This window comes from Cupressus sempervirens, chromosome 3, assembly GCF_028749045.1.
Source record: "Cupressus sempervirens isolate cs-2001-9-10 chromosome 3, ASM2874904v1, whole genome shotgun sequence".
NCBI classification, from domain to species: domain Eukaryota; kingdom Viridiplantae; phylum Streptophyta; class Pinopsida; order Cupressales; family Cupressaceae; genus Cupressus; species Cupressus sempervirens.
Genome location: NC_143120.1, coordinates 974,156,841 through 974,161,310, shown reverse-complemented (window position 1 = coordinate 974,161,310; position 4,470 = coordinate 974,156,841). Strand labels below are relative to the sequence as shown.

Genomic DNA, 4,470 nt, shown 5'->3' with positions numbered 1-4,470 from the left:
ATAATAGATGGCCGTTTCATTGCGTTTTGAGAGAGTCAAATCAAAACATTACTAATCTCTAAAATGGCAGGCACAACACATCTTTTGTTTCCCTCCATTTTCCTTCTTATCCTTCTCATCTCCACTGCTGCTTCTCAACGCTCAAATGAAAAGGTATCATCTTATTCCCCTTCCGTTTCACATATCATTACCTCTGGATAATGTTTTACTGACTAAAATTTGTTTAGTTTATCTCTCAAAATAGTTTTTACTGACTAATATATATTCAGCAGCTCTACGTAGTGTACATGGGTGATGTTACACCCTCAGATGTACAAGATTATTCCCAATCATCAGCAACTGCGTCTCACCTTTTACTGCTTCACTCTCTACTTGGAAGGTTTTTACATTATTACTCCTCCTTCTATGTCTACTCTATAGTTATCGAGAATATCTATTTGACTAATTTTTATTGTTTTCAATATGCTTTGTTAAGCCATAAGGCAGCAGAGGACTCTTTGGTTCATAGTTATTGGAAGAGCTTTAATGGATTCGCTGCTTGGCTCTCTCCTTCTCATGCCCAACACCTCTCAAGTAATTAGATTGCCCATAAAATAGCTACTTACCACAAAATTCTTATTTATCAACTATTTTCAAAGAATGGGTTGATAATCTTGTTTGTGAATTGCAGATACGGATGGTGTAGTTTCGGTGTTTCAAAGCAAAAATGCTCAACTCTTGACAAGCAGGTCATGGGATTTTGTGGGTTTACCGCTCTCTCAGCAAACCAATCATTTGGACTATCAAAGTGATGTAATTGTTGGAGTTCTAGATACAGGTATACATAAAAAACAATAGAAGCTTCATTGGTGTCACTAAAATGGCTTCACATGTTTACCATATGAACTCTGAAAAAAAAAAATCTTTATGCAGGGGTGTGGCCAGAATCAGAAAGTTTCAATGATGCTGGATTGGGTCCCATTCCCTCGAAATGGAGGGGAGCTTGCCAAACTACATCTGACTTCAAAACGTGCAATAAGTAAATGAAATCTAATCCCTCTTCTTGACCATTCACTTGTTCTACTTTCCAATTTGAATCCTCTTCCTCTTGCGACATGAAGGAGTTAGAACAACATTGTATATAAATTGTTCTAAAACAGAAAATTTATTTTATTTATTTAAAATTTTGATGGTCTGATCAAGGATCAATTTATATAATGATCAACTACTTCAATATATTTCTAGAACTCTTGATTTAGCTCTAGCAAAACAAGCAGTGGGAGATATTATCATATTTCTCTTGTAGAAAACAAGTAGAGTCACATGTTTTTTTGGTCATGCAAAGAACTAAAACTCTAATTCAAACTACAACTGATCTGATCTTATGCATGTGGAAAATTCATAGTTCCAACAAGAAATCCTATGCAGAAGACATTTATTTTAACAATTTACATGTTTACTTGTTAACCAGGAAAATAATAGGTGCAAAGTTTTATTCAAAAGGCTTGGGATCTCCACCAGAGGCTGGTGAGTTCATCTCTCCAAGAGATTCAAGTGGGCATGGAACACACACTGTCTCCACAGCTGCTGGAAGCCTTGTGAGAAATGCCAGCCTCTTTGGATTAGCCCAAGGAGATGTGCGTGGAGGATCACCTGGTGCAAGGATTGCTATATACAAAGTCTGTTGGGCAGAGTCTTGCAGTTTTGCAGACATACTTGCCGCATTTGATGATGCAATCTATGATGGTGTACATGTCATCTCTGTTTCGATTGGCATTTCAAATCAAGGCATCTTTCCCCCACTTGACTACTTCAAAGACCCCATTGCAATAGGAGCATTCCATGCAATGAAGAGAGGTGTCTTGACATCGAATGGTGCTTGTAATGATGGAGCAACTGGATCTGTTTGCAACTTTTCACCCTGGTCTCTGACAGTGGCTGCAAGCACCATTGATCGCCATTTCAAAGCACCATTGACTCTGGGAAATGGAATGTCTTTAGAGGTAAATCAAGTACAATTGCTTACCACTGATATTGATATTGATTGATCAAAGTTGTGATGTGCTTATTTTGATGGTGAAACAGGGGCATGTTATAAACACATTCACAATGGAGCAGCCTTCGTATCCTCTAGTCTATGGAGGAGACGTTGCCAATGTCTCTGGTGGATTTTCTTCTGATGACTCAAGGTGAAATACATAACAACATCAAATGCAATTTATTAAGATTTACTTATTTAAATTGAATTTGGTCATCATGTTGTACTCAAATCTCTCTGTTTGTACGATTGTGAATTTGATCAGTGGCTGCGGGTTATATTCACTGGATCGGAGATTAGTTGAAGGGAAAATAGTGCTTTGCTACTTAGCAAGCCCTTATGATCTGCCAGATGGTGGAGTTTATGTCTCTGGAGGGGCAGGTGCCATAATAATGTATGATCCAATGAATGATACAGATTTCTCGTTCATGGTCCCTGCCACAGTTATCTCATCCGAATAGGGAGAAATTATCAAATCTTATATCAATTCCACATGGTAAATGCATAAATGATTACTTCTGTTAATTTACATCTACTCAAAATATATTCATTAAAATCAAAAACTCTTTGAATGGCTTAGTAACAAAATAAAAACACTAAAAGAAAGAGAACTTTAATCTAGGCAGCTTGCTTTTCATTCTTTTACAATTCATCAGGTCTCCTACTGCAAGTATTCCAAAAAGTGTGGCTAGCAATGATTTACCTGCACCTATAGTAGCTTCATTCTCATCAAAAGGCCCCAACGGAATCACACCAGATCTTCTAAAGGTATGAAAAATGTCTGATTCAAATTGAAAAGTTTATCTTAATTAATTAGTAGACTGATCCACTAATGTCATATTTCCTTGATAGCCTGACATCATTGCACCAGGTGTAGACATTATAGCAGCTTGGTCAAAAGCAGCACCAATGAGCATGAATCCTTTGGACAAAAGACAAGTTGATTTCAACATAGTCTCTGGAACATCAATGGCATGCCCTCATGCAACAGGAGCAACTGCATATGTCAAATCATTTCATCCAGACTGGTCTCCTGCTGCTATCAAATCTGCTCTAATGACCACAGGTGGTCTACTACCCAATAACTATCCTAACAATTAATTTATTATTTCTTATGTATCCTAACAATTCCATTTTTTATGTAGCATCAACATTAAATGCAACATTAGAGGGCAATGAAGTTGCAGAATTAGGATATGGTGCAGGGCAGATTAATCCCCTCAAGGCCATCAATCCGGGGCTTGTGTATGACATCGATGCAAATTCTTATATCAACATGTTATGTAGTCAAGGGTACAATGAAACATCTCTACGTTTGCTGACAGGAGAATTTACCAGTTGCTCTTCAAATTTATCTGAAAATGGAGTACGGGAACTTAACTATCCTTCCATGATGATTATCAGCAATGCAAGCGAGCCCATATTTGCTCAATTTCCAAGAACAGTTAAAAATGTAGGACCAGCAAACTCTACTTACCAAGCCAATATAGAGGCACCCATTGGAGTGAATGTGACAGTAGAACCAGATACACTCACTTTCACATCCTCTAACCAAGAGAAGTCATACAATGTGAAAATTGAAAGTGAAGGTGTACAAAATGATAATCTTGTAGTGTCAGCTTCATTGACTTGGAGCTATGGCAATTACAGCGTCCGAAGTCCCATTCTTGTATATCTAGCATGATCTGGTAAGATAAACATTGCATCTATGTTTACTTATTCATCTCAGTATTGCTTTTACAATTGTTTCTCTAGATCCCCATCTAATTTTTTTTCCATTATCCATGGTTATGGTTTCCCTTTTGGTTTTCTTGTAATGAATTTTACCAATGCAAAATTGTTGGAAATTTGTGCTATATGAAAAAAGATGTTTTATTTTGAATAGATTTATTGTAGTGCTCTTCAGATAATTTATACCCTTCAATTAATAAAGAGAGTTCAGGGGGCCTAGAATAGAGAGGGATTGTGTTAGACATGGTAATGGGCACTGCCACACAATATTATGGAAGAGCGTGAAGAGGAAAGAGGGAGAAAAAACATAGTATGGTGCATGGATGGATAGAAACGTGCACCATAATGGTGCCTGTTGAAAGACATAAAAATATATATTTGGTCAATATATTGTAAGTTATCTTTATATGAAATATATACTAGGTGACGGGGTAAGTTTTAGTATCTGTAAAGATGGTATTTTATTTCAGAGTTCAGGTTGGATGGTGTCCAATTTTTTAAGTGCAATTAGAACACATGAATTTAGGATCTTATATTTGTTATTACAGTTTTCTGTTCCTGAATTACTAGTTTTTATAAAAATAATTTATTTTTGAGTAGTTGAATATTTATTGTCTATTTAGTTTATTGATTTGGGTAATCTGTATTACATAGATTCATCTCTCAAGATTACTTCACCAAGAGTGTAAAGAGGAGGGGGGGGGGGGGGGGGGGGGGGAATT

General features: G+C 36.7%; 1 pseudogene; it reads left to right on the top strand.

The window, feature by feature from the left end:
* Window positions 1-287: 287 nt before the first annotated feature.
* On the top strand, window positions 288-3,701 carry LOC149570000 (subtilisin-like protease SBT4.14; annotated as a pseudogene).
* Window positions 3,702-4,470: the final 769 nt, after the last annotated feature.